Here is a 21,648-nt window from a genome sequence, read left to right as displayed (position 1 = left end):
AATTCAGGGCAAAGTGTTTTTCATTGCTTCTTTAATGTTTTATTTAATTTCCATCTCTTCTTTATTTTCATTTGCTTCAGTCAATGGCTGCCGCCTGCCGCAAAGAAAGAGAAAGCTGAAGGGCAAAATTTATATATGTTGTAAAAATGGAATATATGCTCGCACATTTCCCTTGAATTACTATTAATCCAGGAACAAAGTTGAAGGATTTTGTAGTAATCTTGGAATCAGATATGAACTTTCAATCTGAAATCGCTAAGCTCTGAAAAAAAGTCGAGGAGTACGCGAAGCAATTTCCGACTATCGGTTTTGAGAAGGAAAAAATGAAATACAAGGACTAAGGCAAGGTTTGCCCGTTCTAAAGAAGTATGTGAACTGTTTTTGTTCCACATATTGTTGGTTTGATGTGTTGTAGAACTAATTATGAATTAGACTTTGTATTATTACTATTGTATATTATTGTTGTTTTAATGTGATAAACCCTTTAATTATATATTTTGACACTATTATTATTGTTACAATGGTATGTACTATTTGTTGTTTTAATGTGGTATTCTATTAATTAAACCTACATAATATTTATAAACTTTTATAATATATTTTTAATCAATTATTAATATTATATCAAATAAACCTACATAGTATTAATTATACGTTGAAATTCATTTCTAAAAATACGAATGAATAAGCATCATGAAGATTTTAAAAATAAAATAATGTATTTATAACACAATCAACATAAATTATTAATATTATCTAAACATAAGTATGTGAATGATTTATTTTGGAGTCACATAACATCATTTTGCATAATTTGTATGTTATCTTCATGTGTATAACTTAACCCCTATCGCATAATCGAATTAAGGGCTTAGGGTTTATGGTTTACTATTTATTGTTTAGGATTTAGGGTTTAGTACTTAGAGATTAAGGATTATGGTTTAGGGTTTAGAGGGTTAGGGATTAATGTTTAGGGTTTAGGGATTAGGAGCTAGGTATTATGGTTTAGGGTTTAAGAGTTTAGGATTCATTATAAATACATTAAATAATCGACTTGGTACTGATTTATGAGGTAAGTATAATATAGTATTTTGATATTAAATGCTCAAACCCTTTATATTTATGATATTTGAACCCGAAACCTCAAAATATAACAACAATTTTAAAAAATAGTTATTAAAAATATTATCATTAGGAATATATTAAATATTTGTCATTAGATAAATAATTTTTTATTAATTTAAAATATAAATATAAGAATATTTATTCAAAAATAATTTTTAACCATTTTCAATTTTTCTATTGTTTGGTTGTTTTTTCTTATTTTTTATTTTATTTTTCTACGTTGTTAAGTACTTGTGCAGTAAAAAGTTAAAAAAGAAAGAAAAAATTCAACCAAACACGTGTAATTTAATATTTGCTTAATTAAATGAGCTTTTATTTTTCTTTTAGTAATATACAATGTAACAATTGGACTTGGGCTGGTTAATTAAAAAAATTAAAATTTGAGGGTAGTTGTATTTTAAAATTTTTAATATATTTTTAAAATTTTATAATTATCAATAGTGTATTTTTAATAATGTAATTTTAAAAAATCTAAAATTATAATATAACATTTTTTTCGAGCTGCTCATGAGCTTTTCGAGTCGAGTATCGAGTAGCTCGTTTCGGCTCGTTAAGAACTCGAGTAGAGCTCGAGCTCGAGTCGAGTTCATTCGATCCGAGTATTTATCGAGCCTTGATCGAGCCGATCTCGAGTAACTCGCGATCTGTCTCGTCTCATTTACAACCCTAACCCTAATCATATTAGGGTTTTTATTATTTCAAATTAATTAAATCTATATTTAATTAATTAGAATTTAATAATCCTTTTATATCCAAGTTACCCTAATCATATTAGGGATTTTATTATTTCAAATTAATTAAATCTATATTTAATTAATTGAAATTAAATATTCGAGATTATTAAAACATATACTTAATTAACTTTAGATATCTTTTAGTATCGTACAACAAATTGTACATCTTTGCTCGTTTCAATCCTAGGGTGTGACCCTGTAGGTTCTTGTAACGTTGGCAGTAATTATTAGAACAATTCTAATATTACATACAATGAGTGACATCTAGCAATATATCATTGTCACCTAAGTTACAAGAAAATATGATTCGACATATCATCTTGGTGATTAACTCTTTTATGTATTACATCCTTATGTCCTTTATATCTAGAATAAGCACAAGTCTTGGAATAGTCACACTTGTATAGCCCATCTATTGTTTCTTGATATCTAGAGTAGACTTTAATTAACGAATAGTGTTGAAAACATTTTGATGTTTCGATATAACAAATTAAGTTAAATGAATATTAAGATTTTACAAAAGATTTTCTAAGTATATTCGATGTAATTATTCGAATATCAAAATATTACTTCAAGTCTTTCAAAGTTCATTTTAATCCTTACTAAAGTGTAAAATTGTGTTTTATACTTAAACTATTTTAAAACAATTTTACAAAGTATTTCGAGCCTTAATCGAGCCAAAAATATTTTCTTTTTAAAGGGTTTCAAGAAAAATCAGATTGTCCAGGGGGTAAAGATTCCCCCCAGGGGTACAGATTCCCCCCCAGGGGTACCGATTCCCCCCTGTCTAACGGTCAAAAATAGATTGCACTTAGGGAATCGATTCCCCATGAGGGGGTACCGATTCCCCCCACGCTCCAAGCTATTTTATTAATTGTTTATCATCCCCAAACGGCTCCAAAACATCCCCAACGACTATATACAACTTCAAACACATTCCAAGCTATAAATACAAGCTAAGGACACTTGAAGAAGCAAGAGAACAACTATCCAAGCAATCAAACACAAGATAAGAGTTTTTCATTCTTATTTCATTTTTCTCTTGTAAATATTTTGTTCTTGTGAGCTTAATTCATGTAAACACCTACCTTAGAGATGTTTTATTGTTTACATCTTTTATCTTTTTGTAAAGGGGAAAGGTTCTAGCTTAGCCCGTGTAAAACTAGGGAATGGTTCTAGTTTAACCCTGAAAAACTAGGGAGTTTGTAAGGTTACTCTTTATCCTCAAAAGAAAGAACAAATTAGTGAATTTGTTGGAAAATCCTTGGTGAGGAGTTAAGGTAGTGGACGTAGACTTTGGTTGAGAAAGTCGAACCACTATAAATCGCTGTGCAATTCTCTATCTTTCAATCTCCTTACTCCCTAAACACAAAACCGTTCCGACCCCTCTTTGCAAACCATTCCGGTTGTCGATTCGAGCTTCCAAAAATCCTAACAAATAGTTTATGATATCTCATATCAACTTATTCGAGCATGGCCATGCGTTTCTAGTCTTACTCAATCAAGTGGCATGTGATATATTTTCTATTATGTAGGAAGGACAAATCTTATCTTAATCATACACACTCACTACATATATTGAGATATATTCAATAACAATCTTTATAGAGCAACCAGTTACGGAGCTTGTTTAGCTGCATCAAAACATACAACAATATATGTTGGTATAGAAATCTCAAGTCCGAGGATCATACATATAGTCATTACCATGAGCAATGTTATGACAGTCACATAATAATCCAAGACATATGCTCATGGTGGGTCAATCCAATACATTGTTCTCTAACAATATAATCATGTATCAATTCTGACATCTCTATGTCAATGACAACTCGTTTTCATCAATCAATAATATGTTAGTCTTAAGCGTATTATTATTGTCCATGCCCATAATAATACTTGACTAGAGATCTTTTAATAATAACAATTATGTCATTATATGGACTTTATTATCTTACAGTTTATGTTAAACACATATATATAACTAAAAATAATAACGACAATGCATTTATTCAATAAATTTGGTAAATAAAAGTATTATTACAATCATCATATGATTGGTCTTTGGACATACTCTAACAATCAAAACGAGTTTTGCCCCTACAATTGAAAATATTGTATTTATTCATCTTTCGTTCTTTGAATAAAAGATACATAGATTTGACCAAATGTTGGGAATGAAGCTAAATTAGTAATAAATATAGTCATATAGATTGTAACGAAAACTTATAAGACAATTTTCTGGATGAAATGGAAAAAATATTTATATAATATAGACTTCCCTACATTGACTTTTCATGCGGGCATACAATCTTCATCGGTGTAACATCCTCGAATTCTGAACCAATTTCCCTTTTTATGTTTGATCACAGAAAAGTTTGTTGATGATCATTTTCTTTATTAAAAATATCAAGATTCTTACCCCATTAAATTTGGTACGTTAATTTGATTGATCATCTTTCCGAATTTCTTATAATTAAAAATCACCTCTCACTCAGATTCCGTGAGTTGATTGACTTCAACCATCGAAAGGGAATTAGCCACAGCCAGTCGCGAAACGCTATAGCGGTTAGCGGGGCCACGGCCGCCAAAATTTTAAAAAATTATATTGAAACCCTTCAAAATTTTTCAAAATTTAATTTGTCCGTCACAATTTTTAGAAATTTAGATTAGATTTTAATTTTTTTAATTTTTTTAACTAAACCACTTCCAATAATTTTTAAAAATTCTAATTTAAGCCCATCAAAATTTTAAAATTCTTAGTTAGTCTATTTTTTTTGTTGAAAAAAGGATGCACTGTTGCGGAAGACGACTATCGGATATAGCAAAATCACAACTGATAATTTGAGAAAATAAAAATGAAGATAAAAGAGACACAATTTACGTGGAAAACCTCTAAATAATATAGGGTAAAAACCACAGACAACGTTAGAAGAATTTTACTATGAGAAAATAGGAATTACAACTTCTCTCGATCTACCAAGTAGAAAACAATGATAATTCTCTCTTGATAAAAAGGAGAAAATAACTCTCAAGAAACTCTCTAAATTCTCTCTAGTATTGGAAGAAAGTTAGAATGCTTTGGGATGGTTTTGAAGCTAAATGAGCTAGGGTATTTAAAGTTGAATTGAAGGACTAATCTTATAAATACCCTAAAGTCTACAGTCCCTTCTTCCACCTTTTTACGAATGAAATGGTACTGAACTCGTATGTGTTTTTTCCTTGAATGAAATGTTGGATTCCTTGCTAGATGCAAGGCGCTTTGACTATCACAAAATAGAGAGACATACTCTTGGTTGTGCCCAACCTCCTCTAATAGCATCTTCAACCAAATTGCTTCTTTACTGGCTTGTGTAGCTGCTACATATTCTGCTTCTGTTGTTGACGTAGCCACAACTGACTGCAATTTTGAAACCCAGCTTACAGCTCCACTAGCAATTTTGAACACATATCTTGTAGTAGATTTGCTTTTATCCAAATCTCCTGCATAGTCAGAATCTACATACCCATTAATTAGTAAGTTTGATCCTCGGTAACATAATGCAACATTTATTTGATGTATCTCAGGATCCTCTTTACTGTATTCCAATGATCTTTGCCTGGATTCGCCATGTATCGACTAACCACTCCCACTGCTTGTGCAATGTCTGGTCTTGTGCATATCATAGCGAACATTAAACTTCCCACTACCGATGCATACGGTACTCGAGACATCTCCATCCTATCTTCTTCACTGCTAGGACTCATACTGGAGGATAATTTGAAGTTAATAAGAAGAGGGGTAGAAATTGGCTTACAATCTTGCATGCTGAATCGTGACAAGATCTTTTTTAAGTAATTCTTTTGTCAAAGCCAAATCTTCCTGTTACTTCTATCTCGGTGAATTTGCATCCCTAGAATCTTGTTTACTGATCCCAAGTCCTTCATTTCAAACTCCCTAGCCAGTTGTGCCTTCAATTCTTTAATATGATCTTTGTTGGGTCCTGCAACCAACATGTCATCCACATACAACAGTAATATAACAAAATCGTTATCACCAGACCTCTTGAAATAAGCACAAGGGTCTGCATTAAGTTTGTTGTATCTAAGACACATAATGAAGGAATCAAATCTCTTATACCAACACCTCAGCGTCTGCTTTAGACCGTACAGAGATTTGTTCAACCTGCAAACCAAGTTCCTATTTTCTTTTTCTTCAAAACCTTCAGGTTGGAGCATGTAAATCTCTTCTTCAAGATTTCCATGAAGAAAAGTTGTTTTAACATCTAGCTACTCTAGATGTAAGTTCAATGTAGCACACATTTCCAAAACTACTCGAACTGTTGTTAGTCGAACCACAGGAGAAAATATTTCATTGAAATCAATACCTTCTTTTTGAGCATATCCTTTGACCACCAGTCTTGCACGATACCTCTCAACTTGATCGTCACCACTTTGCTTGATTTTGAAGACCCATTTGTTACCAATTGGCTTCCTTTCTTGTGGTAGTGGCACAAGGTCCCATGTATTATTTTTATGAAGGGCTTCAATTTATTCTTGCATCGCCATCATCCACAGTGAAGCATCTGAGCTGTTTATTGCCTCCTGGTATGTTGATGACTCACCGTCCTCTATTAAAAGGCAGTATGCAATATTACCTTCTATAACATAATCTGAGTGCCAATTGGGACGTCTTCTAACACGATCTGATTGATGAGTTGTTGGAACTTCAGTACTCTCTGGTTCTTGTTCATCATGTGCTGGTTCTGCTTTAGAAGAATCTCCTTGTTCAAACTCCTTTTCCACATGTATATGTGTAGTCTCTGACTTTTCAATGCTATCATCGTCTTATTTTCTTTGTAGCTTATCTTCTACAAAGATAACATACCTACTAATGATCACTTTGTGGGCAGTGAGATCCCACAAGCGATACCCCTTTACACCATCAGCATACCCTAAGAATTTGCATTTCCTGGATTTTGGATCCAGCTTTGAGATTTATTGGGAGTTGTACATCACGTACACAATACTTCCAAGTACATGGAGGTTTGAATAATCAGGTGATTTACCAGTCCACATCTCCATTGGTGTCTTCAGCTCTTTTGCAGTTGATGGAGCTCGATTCACCAAATAACAGGCAGTATTGACTGATTCTGCCCAGAATGATTTTTCTAGGCCTGCATCCCTCAATATTGCTCTTTTTCTTTCTAACAAGGTTCTGTTCATCCGCTCTGCCACTCCATTTTGTTGAGGAGTGTTTGCCACTATGAACTGTCTTTTGATGCCTTCTTTTCTGTAAAAGTCATCAAATTCTTCGCTTGTGTATTCTCCTCCATTATCTGTTCTGAAACACTTGATCTTATTTCCAGAATCAAGTTCCACATATGCTTTAAAGATTTTGAAAGTTAAAAACACATATGAATTCTTTTTAATAGGATACACCCAACATCTCCTAGAGTAGTCATCAATAAATGAGACAAAGCATTTTGCTCCACCTAGGGATGTATCTGGTGCTTGCCATACGTCAGAATGAACCAATTATAGAACATTTTTGCCTCTAGAATTTGACATGTTGAATTTCAACCGGTGCTCCTTCTTGTTATGTAATGCTCACACAAAGTAAGTGATACATTTGTTAAGCATGGAAGTAGCTTTTGCTCCACAAGAACTTTCATTCCATGTTCTAACATGTGTCCAAGTTTCTGATGCCATGACATTGCAGAATCTGAACTACATGAGAAAATAGAGGCTTCTGCTTCTAGCAAAGTCTCTCCCTTCAGCATGGACAAGTTTGCAGCTATCTTTTCGCCTTTCAGCACCACAAGCACTCCACGGAACACCTTCATAATTCCTTTTTGTGTTTCAATTTTGCTTGCATTATTATCCAACAATCCGTAGGATAATAAATTTTTCTTCAGGCCTTTCACGTGTCGCACATCTCGAACAACTTTGATTGTTCCATCATACATCTTCAATTTTATGGTTCCCATGCCAACGATCATTGCAACTATACACAGATCCTTCTAAGACAGGTTCATAATGATGGAACCATTCTCTCCTTGAGGTCATGTGATATGTTTCTCCTGAATCAATGAGCCATATATCTGCATATCTTTTTCTACCTTCCAAGGTGGTTGACGCTTCATAGCATAGAGCATCTCCATCATCTGAAGTGTTTGCGGTATTGCCTTGTGGATTGGAGTTTTTATTTAGACTCCAACAATCCTTCTTCAAGTAACCCTTCTTTCCATAGTTGTAGCACTTTAAATTCTTCTTGCTTCTCGACTTCAATCTACCATGTTTGTGACTGCTGCTTTGGTCACGTTCTGTTGATCTCCCTCTTATCGTTGTCAACGCTTATGCTTTTTATAGATTTACTTGTATGTCTTCCTTGTTCTTGCGTCGATTTTTTTCTTATAGAATAGCAGCTGCAACGTCATCAAAGACTAGACTGGTCACATTACTGTTGGTCAAATTGATGATAAGTTGATCATACGAATCCGGTAGACTTTGAAGTAGAAGTTCATCACGTTCTTGTTCTCCTATTTTACAACTTAAGGATGTAAGTTGAGAAAATAAAGTGTTTAGTGTATTTAAGTGCTCCGTCACTGAAGTATATTCTGGCATACAAAGAGTGTACAATTTTCTCTTAAGGAAAATTTTATTGTCCAGCGATGTGGCCTCGTACAATTTGGTGAGATGATCTCATATCTCCTTAGCTGTCTTTTTTTCCTCGATGCTTGACAATACTTCATCTGCTAATGCTAGATGAAAGTTTGCCATATCATTCCCGTCCATTTCGATCCATTTGTTGTCATCTGTGAAATCCACCAGCCTTTCACTGATAGCTGCTAGACAACCGTCTTTCTTCAGGATGACCTTCATCTTCAATTTCCACAATGAGAAATTTCTCCCATTGAATTTTTCAATATCAAATTTTGTTGCCATAGCTTCTTTTGCCTTTTGGTGGCAACCACAATCAAATAAACATATATTACACACTATAATCTGGCTCTGATACCAATTGTTGCGGAAGACGACTATCGGATAGAGTAAAATCGCAACGGAAGATAAAAGAGACACCAAATTTACGTGGAAAACCACTAAATAATACAGGGTAAAAACCACAGACAACGGTAGAAGAATTTCACTATGAGAAAATAGGAATTAAAACTTCTCTCGATCTACCAAGGAGAAAACAATGATAATTCTCTCTAGATAAAAAAAAGAAAACAACTCTCAAGAAACTCTCTAAATTCTATCTCGTATTGGAAGAAAGCTAGAATGCTTTGGGATGATTTTGTAGGTGAATGAGCTAGGGTATTTATAGTTGAAGCAAATGACTAATCTTATAAATACCCTAAGGTCTAAGGACTAAAAATTTGTAATTTTCCCTTTCATTTTTCAACAAATTCTTCTGTGAAATCTTAACTTTGAAAATGCATAATTCGATGCATTTGTTTTTTCCCCAATTTTCGGTGCTTTTGCACCTATTTTCAACATGCACCTCTACTCCAATAAAATGAGTCATTTTGGGCCCTGCAATAGAGGAACAAGTCAATAACACTAATTCAATAAATCATAAATAACAAACATAAAATCATACTGGTAGAGAAGGAATTGTGGGAGGATAAAGGCATCGAAGAAAAGAGTCCCCTTTTATGAAATCTGTACAAGTTGATTGCCCGTCTCATTTCATCTAACGACCCACTTATACGACAATCATCATTTAGAGGAAATATATACAAAGGGCTAATGTTTATTTGCCTTAATAGGTCCTTACCCTATAGGAAAAACACACTCCACTATTTTTGCACTATTTTTTTCTTCTCCAAAAGCATCAAGATCATACCCCACTCAAGTCATCACTAAGTGAGTCTTATAAACCCTAATTTGCTTCCTCCATAGACATCTTGAATTAAAGAAACACCTCCAAACTATTGTCACCTCCAAAACCCAGGTAAAACCCCTTTACGATCACCAATCTAACCATGGTCTACGGGGACAGATACAAAATGAGAGCAATATGTCCTCTATTTTATTTCGCAATTGTTCTTTCAATAGATTGTCCATGCTTTTATTGGGTCAAATATTCTTGCGATCTTAAGTACCCGAAATTAACATACACCCACTTATAGAATCTTCGATCTTGAACGGACTATCTCCCCTAAGGAAAAACTTGAAGATGTTTCGAACAAATTTTTTTATGAAACGATAAGTTATCTACCTTTCTTCAACAAAGAAAACCTCTTCTCTTCCTCCCATTCTATTCATGGGATAATGGCCTCATCATTTGCTCAGGCGTACTCCATTGCTAAGGAAAACCAAAATCTTCGGGTAACTTATGGGTCACCTAAAGGTATTTGAAGTGATCCAGGCCCAACTTCTTCTTACTTCTATAATCTAAAATAAGCTAATCAATCTCGAGCCCCTTATATTCCTCCGTATAAAACTCAGAAAGCCTCCACAAGTCGTTCAAGCTACTCTACTTATAGTAAAAAGATTTTGCAACATCACCACCGATATCACCCATTTTCTCTATCGACCGAGGATACGATAGCCAACATGGATCCACTAAGAAACTCTAATTAATTGCTCGGAACCACCCCATAAGTGTTCAACATTACCCAACCTCGAAAATGAACAAAGACAAGTAGAACCACTCTTGATCTTGGCCTGAGACTTTCTATAGTCACTCAGGCAACATGACCTAGGAATGGCAGAATGACCCGAACCCGACGGGGAAACCCGAAACCCGGTCAAGTTCAGGTCGGGTCGGGCCGGGTTTGAATGATATTAGGTCGGAACGGGTATCAGGGATTTTTTTGGGGATTTCTTCGGGTTGGGTTCGGGAACGGGGTAAGGTATCCCCGCGCCTCCCCGCTCCGATTATATATATATATATATAATATTTTATATATTTTATATTAATTATATATATATAATATTTTATATATTTTATATTAATTATATATATAATATTTTTGGGATCGGGTTTGGGTTTAAATATAATACTTTGGGTCGGGTTCGAAGACGGGGCAAAAAAATCCCCGACTGGGCGCCTTGATAAAAAACCCGACGGGGATCGGGTCGGGATGGAGATTTATTTTGTGTTCGGGGACAGGGTGAGCAAAACTCGCCCCGAACCCGTCCCGTTGCCATTCCTAACACGACCTTAGAGATATGTCAAACTCAAATTCAAAATTTTCTCACCGAAAATCGCGGCTCAAAAAAATGTTCTTAGCCATAGTCTAGCCAATCTTGCACGCGAAGGAACCATCGATACTAAGGACAATCTACTCGCCTTCACCTTCCTCTCCAAATTCTTCACTCCTCTTGTGACACTCTTCATCATCATTACAATAAGAAATATTCGTAGAGATGTTATGAAAGGCTGATGTCGAAATGGTTTTTTCCCGTATGGGGAAAAGAGGGTATCGTTTCGAAATAATTCTTTTGGAATGATCGGTTAGTGATAAGAACATGGTTCGAGGAGTCTCCACCAATCTTTGATTAGAGTGTGATAGGGCACCAAAAAAAATATTTTCCGTTTTAATAAAATATTAATTTTAATTAAAACGACAAACTTGCAGTCTGCGTTATCAAAATTTGAGTTCTGGAGTCGGTTACGTGTGGGGAAGGATTAGCACCCCACAACGCCCTAAATCGGTACCTAGTCGATTAATCAATTGTCTTTGCAATAAACTTTACAAGTTCGAGTCTAATTTAATTTAAGATCCCATGAGTAATATTCTTTGAATTTTCGAATGAAACATGATAATATTTAATTATTTCCTATCGAGAAGAATTGATCTGTCATACCTTGAAGCGATCGACTCTTACTCCAATCGAAATAAAGAAATATTACAATTTCATTCTAAATTTCACTACCAATTTCAAAATAATAACACCCAAAATAATTTTGAGTGAAAATGATAATATCTAATTATTTCCAATCGAGAATAAATGACATTTCGTGCATTAAAACAATCATTTATTACTCCAATTGAAATAAAGAGATATTACTATTTCATCTTAAAATTCAATACTGATTCAAGTGAAAATAATAACATCTAATGATTTGCAATCGTGAATAAATGACCTCTCTTGCATTAAAACAATAATTTATTACCCCAATTGAAATAAAGATATATTAATATTCCGTCTAAAAAATTGATATTAATTTGAGAGAAAACGACAATATCAAATTATTTCCAATCGAAAATAAATGACCTCTTATAACTTAAAGCAGTCATTTATTACTCCGACCGAATTGAAAGGATATTATCATTCTCATTGCCGATTCAAATGTTATTATTTTGAAAATCTATCGGAAAACACATGCAAAAATGAAACAAATAAAAAGCATACACTAAGTAAATACAATTAATTAATTATCTTACCGATATTTAATGAGAATAAGGATGTTCAATTATTTAAATATATTGAGACGAGGCCTTGGATTCATTCTAACAGTCTTCTCTCGATGAATTTAATTAAAAGAACATTGTCTTTTTCTCAATTCCCAAATTAAAAAAAATGAAATTGATTCAATTCGTATCACTAAATGGGACAAACTTTCATTTTAAAATTATCGAAAATAACTTTCTAATACGTTAAGACAGTCACTTACTACAATATTAAAATGATCGAATATTACCCTTAGTCAATTTATTTCGATTCGAGTCAAGCAATGCTTACGAGTATATCATGCAAAATTAATTAGGACTAAAATGAACTAACATGCAAACAACATGCAAAAATTAAAATAAAGAATAAAAGCGGGACTAAAACATAAATGATCAAACTATCGTGTCAAAACTAAAATAAAACAAAATATACAAGAGACTAAGATAAACAATTTCAATGTTAAGTGCTAAAATAAAAATAAATTGAACATGGTACTAAATTAAAGTAAATTAAAATTCTATGGCCGAATTAAAATAAATAAAACAAACACATTCAGTTTAGAAATACAAACATGAAAAAATACAAGGGCTATTTAATAAATATTCCAAAATTTTCTACATTTTACATATTCAAATAAATAAATGTAAAATTACAAAATAAGTCCCTAAATATTCAAACAAAAATTAAAAAGTCATTATAGAATTAAAATGCAAAACACACGTAAACATGCAAGGGCTAAATAGAAAATATTCCTAAAAATAAACAACAGACAAATAAATCGGTAAATTATAGAGAAAATCCCTACAGGTGACTAACATGCAAAACACGCTTAAAGTAAAGGAACTAAACTGTGATTAAACCAAACATTGCAAAGTATGAATATAAATGGGCAAATTCTTAAAACGGTCCCCCTAATGACTATTCTGTAAAAATGCTCGTAAGTTAGGAGGACTTATGTGCAATCATATAAATTCAACATTAACATTTTTTTTTCATTTGAACCAAATTTCAAAAAACAATTGAGAGCTCTCTCTTAAAATCCTTGACCGGTCACTCACCGGCCGCCATACCTCACCCTCAACTATCGTCTGACTTCTCTTCGACCGTCGTACGCAGTGGTCGGAGCTCTGAAATGAACCACAAAACACCCAAGACCCTCTGATCTGCTCCTCTAGATCTAGATCCCAGCCTAAAACACTGTAAAACATCACCTAAGTGCCCTTAAAAAACTCCCTCAACGCTTCATCTACCCACCTTCCAATGACCCCAAAATCGACTAAAACCGAACCTAAGCCCTCCCAAAATCTCTGATCTAACCCCGACTACTCCTTCCCCAGGTAACTATAAATCTAACTCTTTTTTTATTTATTTCATTACATATAAAGCCCATATTTCATATAATCAAAACTGTAATATACAAAAAATAATAATAATCATAATAACACCTCAAAAAATACTCTGATTTTTATTTTTTTTAATCTGGAGTTTGTGTATGCTAACCTCGTTTATATATATCATTCAGGTATTTATAAACCTCGATTTATATATGATTTATTTTTTGCTTTTTTTCTTTTATGTTTTTTGGATCAAAATAATTATGACTGAAAAAGTGGTTTTTTGTATGTTTGGGTTCTACTCGTGCCTTGTGGATCGAGCTGGAATTTGGTTGGTGGCAGCTGTGGTGGCTAGGGACTGGTTGAAACAGTGGCTGGATCTGGGATTGGGTGAAACGAGCAGCAGCAGGCTTGATCTGGACCGTTGGATGGGTCTAGATCTGACGACTGAGATGAATGACTGTTGAGGAGAAAACACAAAACCCTAGTTGGCCTCTGATCTGGACCGTTGGATCAACAAGTCGATCTAACGATTTTAAGCTGGCGGTGTGCAAGGGTCTCAACAGAAACCCTAATGGGTTTCCACGTATGGGTTGCAGGAGTGGGCTCCAGGTTTTGGTTTGTAACTTGGGCTGAACTGGGCCAGGCTTGTTTGGTAGCTGGGTTGGTGTTTTGGGGCATGATTAGGCATGTTTATTGTAATTTGGATATGTTAAGAAAAATAAAACAATAATATTAATATATAAAATGGGACGAAAAATGAGTGTCGACGGCTGCCCCTCTTTGCCCATTCTTGTGTCAACAAGAATAAGGCAAAGACGAAGAGACAATTCATTTTCCGTTTGGTCAACTACATGGTTTGAAATATGATAAGGGATCTGTTCCGCTATTACTCAGGGAATATCATATATGGAGATATTGATCCATTGAATCGGGGCAGACTTGTTCCGCTGTCACTCAGGAAATATCAAATCTTGAAAGAGAGAGATTCGTTCCGCTTCTTCGAAAGGGAATATTAGATCTAGGGGAGTTGATCCATTGAATTGGGGCAGACTTGTTCCGTTGTCACTTAGGAAATATAAAATCTTGGAAGAGAGGGATCTAATCCACTTCTTCTAAAGGGAATATCAGATATGGGGAGTTGATCCATTGAATCGGGGCCGACTTGTTTCGCTATCACTCAGGGAATATCAAATATTGGAAGAGAGGGACATGTTTCGCTTTTTCTAAAGGGAATATCATATTTGAGGGAGTTGATCTATTGAATCGGGGTAGACTTATTCCGCTTTCACTCAGGGAATATCAAATCTGGGAAGAGAGGGATATGTTCCACTTCTTCTAAAGGGAATATCAGATCTGAGGAGTTGATCCATTGAATCAAGGCATACTTGTTCCGCTGTCACTCAGGGAATATAAAATATGCAAATTAAACATTACCACTTGTCAGTATATGTGAAAATTTGAAAGATCATACTTGAAGATTTGGATTTCAAGATAATCTTTGAAAATCAATTTTTTTGTGCAAATTTGTCTGGCAGCCATTGAACGTGGGAGTCTGCCTCTCTCAACGTGATTCTCTATATTTGGGGATTGAATTCTAGCTTCCACTTGTTGGGATTTTGATATCATGAATGTTCTTCTTTCCTTGGAAGATTTGTAAGATTATATGTTTATGTGTAAAATGCGAATGCAATGTAATGCATTTTCTTTTATGCAAATGATGTTCTCATGAATGCACAAATGTTGATTCAGTTTTCTCTTGACTCTAAAGTGGAGAACCATGTCTTCTTCCTCTTGATCATTCTTCTATAAGGTTTACTCAGATATCAGTGTAGTAGCTTGCAACTTCTGAAGATCTACACAAATATCTTATCTTTGTGTTCTGTTTGCTTCTCATCATCATTATAGAATCGAAAGAAAAGCTTCATTTCTTGTTGTGGTCTTGATGCACCTTTCTGTCATTGGCTCAAATAAGCTATCAGAGTTATTTTTCGAGACTCTACCATTCATTGATGCTTGAATGATTTTCTTCATGAGGTAAGCTATGCTCATATTCAGGGCTTGGCCCTGACACTTCAAATTGTGAGGCTCATTCTCAATGTCTTCTTGGTCTGAATCTTGTTATCTCAACATGATCCGAGTCTTTGGACATACCCCAAAGTGGGTATTTTCATGGCTCCTCCCTACTTCAATGCCAAAATTCATCATTTACTGGTCGTATTCTTTTTTTTGGCTATACTTTGGGATATGTGCCCTCTTCTAAAATGGTGATCATCTGCTTCTTGATGGGTTACCAACATCGTCACCGATAAGTGCTATGAGTTTTATCCTCTAGTCCTTATGGTATCTCAAATTATTTTCTTTCGAGATTGGGGAATATTTCATTACTATGGCATTGCCTATTCTTTTCCTTTAAGTTGTAGAATATGCTTCAACAACTTCTAAGATCTCCATTTTTCGAGAAATTAACTTGTTTATTTTCCCTGATCCAAATATCTCAGAGAGACATCTTTGATGGGGATGAAATAGCTATGCCACGTAGTTGCGTACATGAATTCAACTCACATATCATTTCTTGGCATACACTCTTTAACAAATGAACACGAGTGTCAAGGTTTTGGGCTACTTCGGATTCAATGCACTTTAAAGGATCAGTTTAAAGTAATACCAAGAAATCTTTTGTTTTCTTTTGAACTATGTTAATCTACTTATAAGATGCTTGTAAATGAACAAAATTAGGGTTTGAAATGATGAAATTGGAATTTTTACAAAGTCATGGCAATAATGGAAATGATAAAAATTAATAAATAAAGTCAAATGCCTCAAGCATCACTTGCATGAATATTCCTGAACCAATCAACTTGATATAATTTGGAGCATTGAGGTAAGCTTCTGTCTAAAAGAACGTAAATGTTGCCAAAATATCTGTAGATATGAAGCTCCTTTCAAAATATCAGACTTTTGTGGGTACTTTACTTGCTTAGTGCCTATCACAATATATTTGAGCTGTTATTTCAGATTTTCACCTTAAGTCCTTCATTTGGCTTTAAAGCGATCTTGGTGGATTATCGTCTTAAGCCCCTTTTCAATTTTCCTTATTCTTTTCTTATATATTCTTTCTTTCTTTCTTTCTTTCTTTTTTTTTTCTTTTTTTTTTTTTTTTTCTTTTTTTCTTTTTTTTTTTTTTTTCTTTTTTTTCTTTTTTTTTTTTTTTTTTTTTTTTTTTTTTTTTTTTTTTTTTTTTTTTTTTTTTTTTTTTTTTTTTTTTTTTTTCTTTTTTTCTTTTTTTCTTTTTTTCTTTTTTTCTTTTTTTCTTTTTTTCTTTTTTTCTTTTTTTCTTTTTTTTTTTTTTTTTCCTTTTTCCTTTTTCCTTTTTCCTTTTTCCTTTTTTTTTTTTTTTTTTTTTTTTTGTTTCGAATGTGGTATTTCTAAACTATAATCAAAATTGTTGGGCCACTCAATTTATCTTCATCGATCTTTATAAAAAAAATAATGCTTCTCTAGAAAAGGCCTTATTGACAACATATGGTCTTTGCTCCCTTAGACACTTATTTCTCATGGGAATCATAATGAATTGGCAAGATTTTTTCAATCATCGTATCATCCTTTCAAAATTTTAAAGCTCGTTTCGTTTTCTTCTGGCACATATGTGCCTGGCAGATAGTTTCTGACCTCTTTTCTTTAATGAGGTTGAAATGATTTTGTTGAGCTTGGGCTCATTCAGCTTGGTCTTATCTTTATCTTTGTTAGAACTTGAAGTAACAAAATCTCAATCATAGTGAGCAAGGCTAAATGGAAGTACCATTGTTCATTGTCCTAATATATTCTAACGTTTGACATGCATACATGATGAAGGGCAATTTCATATGATAGTTCTCATTATCCTCCCCTAATAACCTCAATCATTCTCTGTTTGGCTGCTCTTATCCTCATAGCATAAACCTCAAATTTTGTCATACTGTCAATGCTAAAGAAATCCAATCTACTAGTAAGAGGATAATAGACGTTTTTTTAGAGAAATTAGCATTGTCTCAATTCCTCGTCCACAATGCATTGGATGCCTCATCTGAATAAAGCTCTCAGGATTTGTCATATGATTCAATTTCTTCCATAGTGGATATGCACAACAGGGACTCAAGGACTCATAATCATCAAACGCACTACTAGTTAGAAAATTTGTTTCGGCACTTTCTTTTAATGCTTTCTCAGGCTCACATATATGGAAAAGTAATAGACATTTGTATGAGTTGAACGAAATAGTGTCAAAAATGATAAAGAATGTAAAGAATGATAAAAATGTGAAAATGTATAAAATAATTGCCACTTGAGAAATGAACGAAAGCATCTTTAATTGCAGAAAAGTACAATTAACATAGCAGCCCTCACGAAAGATTCCTTAATGCTCGCGGGCAAAAGTATAAGGGTTAATTCCGAATATTACTGTAAACTTCATCTAAAAACTAAAAAAAAGATCCTTCGCAATCTGATTGTTTGATGGAAAACAAAGTCAAATATCAATCACAGATTTTAATTCTCGTCATCTTCAAGCATATTGCATCTTTGGATTCTCAATTGGATCTTCTTCCTCAGTTACACACACCAATTGTGGTTCTGTATTAACATTCCCAAATTGGAATGTATTCTTCATATACTCCAAAAGACTACCCTATCCTTTCAGGTTGACATCTTTATCTTCTTCTTGCCCCTTCAGTCTTTTCTTCCCTGGTTGGAAATTGGGCCCAAATTTAGGTCCAAAATGATTCTCCTTGGTGACGATAGTTTTGGCCCAGTTTTTAGCATTTATTGTAGCTATGATTGCTGGAGTATTCATCAAACTATCTAAACTGTCCAAAGCCCTACTTGCCATCAGGAAATTCGATATAGGTGTTTGAGGAGTTACTAGGGTTGCATAATCCAAATCGTTCTTAAACCTGTGGTCCAGTCTCGGATTACATCCATTGGAGCCTTTTTACTTGGATTTTCTTTCCCATCCTCTCGCGCCATGTGTCTTTCACCGGATCTGACTATATTAATCTCGGTTGGGGCAATGATTTCTGAGCATTGAACCTTAACCCATTTCTCTTATACCTTACAACTTTGAATTGCTTGCTCTAAAGGGTCCTAGAACTTTCCCTTAAGGTTTCCAAGAACTTTAGTTGAACAATCTTGGGTTTCAGTATGGTTTATCCAAGGAACCTCCTTATAGGTACACTTCTCATTCGGAGACCACTATGGCTGGACACATCACAGTGTAATCAATCCGACTGTAAGCATTTTTGAATGCAATTTTCATACGAAAAGTGGAAGGGAGGAAACTGAAAAACCTGCACTTTCTTTTTCTTCTCATCCACTCCCCCTGACGAGAGGCTACTTAGTGATGACTTTAGAGATAGAACTTGGTTGTCTTGACTGGATGATTGCAAAAACTTAGAACATGTAATCATGATAGATTGATAATTCTTAGCTTTCTTGATCAGTATTCGGTCCTCTTTTATGCCCTCTCCTTTGAGTAAAGTTTATATTCTTCATTCATTGTTGGTTCAATGGGACCCTCTACGACTACATCTAATTTTCAGAGATATTTGAGATATCTTGCTCTTTAACAAGTTCTCAATCATATGTCACTGTCATTTCGGCTCCACCACTGAGATTCATAATCCTATTCAAAACCTTTACAATGGGATCATCTAGTGGCTTCTCCCCATGGATCACAACATTCACCATCTCCATTAATTTGGTCAGCTGTTCTCTTGATTCATTCTGAAACCTTTTTGGTTGATCAATAATCTCTTGTTGAGTCTTTATGAGTTTTGCCTGGATTATCTCGATCCTACTAACACGTGCTAATATTTCATTCATTGCTTTCGATCTTTTCAGAAACACGCCTCAGGTAACTTTAATTGGCTCCTAGAAACTCTTCCACAGTACCTTTTTATTAATATTGGTACTTTGTTAATGAATGTGAAAAATATGGTTATTCATGAATAAAATGCAATGCGAAAAGGTAAATGCAATGTGGATGCAATGTAAATGCAATGCAAGGTGTTGATTCTGGGACGAATCCTTAGAACAACCTTTTATATTGGAAACGAAGTTCAGTTACAAGGCTTAAACATATCATAGATAAATCTGAGCTATCTCTCCTAATTGTTGGATGTGCCCTAGTAAATCTAGGATCCTATGAGCTTCTTCAGCCTTGGGCTCCAATCCTTCACTTACAGTATCAACTTCATGTGATAAGTCAACCAAGTACTGAGTCACTATTTGAGTATATTGAAGGTAGTTAGTGATCAAGTCATTTTGACGGTCATCGATGTGTGTACCCAGTCAGATTTGAGCCAGTCTGTAAACTGTCTTTATTTGTTAGTTGGGACTGCTCGGACCATCTCAGAATGTCTGCATTGTTTTTACCTCTTTTTGAATCATTCGTTCAATATTACTAGCCTTCTATATAACATCGTTCAAGGATCAACACCATGGAATGAATTAATCATAAATGAATTAATCGGATATAATTTATCGGTAAAACCAACCCCACTTGCTGTATACCCAATCATGCTTTAGTAGATCCTACCCAAACAAGATTTCTACCCACATGCTTCGTTTAAAGACAATCTTATCCTCATGTCATCTAGTTCGCATGTTTATTCAAAAAATTAAACCTAACCACATGATCTCCAGTTCGCATACATTTATTCGGAAAAGCAAAATTAAATGACTCAAAAAGATTTTCCTTGTGTACCCTCCTCACAGTACTCTTAAGGTTTGGGTTAGGCTTTACCTAGGTTAGGGTTCTAAGTTCACTATATGCTAGGTTTGGTTCTAAAGTAATAGGTTATCGAATTCTCCTTGTCGGTTCCCCTTGGGCCACTGAACCCTTAATCCTAGCCGATCACAGGCTTTCAGATCGAGTTCAATTGGAGGGGACACACCTACTAATTAGGACAGAGTGGGGTTTTAGCTCATGTTATACAAATGCAACTGTGCAGTGTGTGAGGAAAAGCGAAAATAAAACAAACAACACCAAATAGAAAGCTCAAAACCCTGAACAAATATTTACTCTGAAAAAATTAACAAACATATCAGTACAACTTTTTAGTGGTTAATCAAATCATAAACACTTATTTAAACCAGATAGGGGATCAAAAACCAAATTAGAGTGAACTTGTAATTTTTATTTGCAAAGACAATTTATTGGTCGACTAATGGCCTAGCTCTATAAAAAATGTCCACAACAGAGTCGTCAAGCTGTCGAAACAGTCTTTCCCCGAAGGGGAAAAGGGGGTCTCGTTTCGAAATAAATCTTTTGGAATGATCGGTTAGTGATAAGAACGTGGTTCGAGGAGTCTCCACTAATATTTGATTAGGGTGTGATTGGGCACCCAAAAACGTATTTTCCATTTTAATAAAATATTAATTTTATTTAAAACGATAAACTTGTAGTCTGTATTACCAAAATTTGAGTTTAGGAGTGGGTTACGTGTGGGGAAGGATTAGCACCCCCACAACGCCCTAAATCAGTACCTAATCGATTAATCAATTGTCTTTGCAATAAACTTTACAAGTTCGAGTATAATTTAATTTAACATCCCCTGAGTAATATTCTTTGAATTTTCGAATGAAACATGATAATATTTAATTATTTTCTATCGAGAAGAATCGATATCTTATACCTTGAAGCGATCGCTTCTTACTCCAATCGACATAAAGAAATATTAAAATTCCATTATAAATTTCACTACCAAATTCAAAATAATAACACCCAAAATAATTTTAAGAGTGAAAACGATAATATCTTATTATTTCCAATCGAGAATAAATGACATTTTGTGCATTAAAACAGTCATTTATTACTCCAATTGAAATAAAGAGATATTACTATTTCATCTTAAAAGTCAATATCGATTCAAGTGAAAATGATAACATATAATGATTTCCAATCTAGAATAAATGAATTTTTGTGCATTAAAACAGTCATTTATTACCCCAATTGAAATAAAGAGATATTAATATTCCGTCTAAAAAATGATATTAATTCGAGAAAAAACGACAATATCAAATTATTT

The sequence above is a fragment of the Hibiscus syriacus genome, unplaced genomic scaffold (assembly GCF_006381635.1).
Source record: "Hibiscus syriacus cultivar Baekdansim isolate YM2019G1 unplaced genomic scaffold, ASM638163v2 tig00111837_pilon, whole genome shotgun sequence".
In the NCBI taxonomy this organism is placed as follows: domain Eukaryota; kingdom Viridiplantae; phylum Streptophyta; class Magnoliopsida; order Malvales; family Malvaceae; genus Hibiscus; species Hibiscus syriacus.
Note: the sequence above shows the minus strand (reverse complement) of the source record.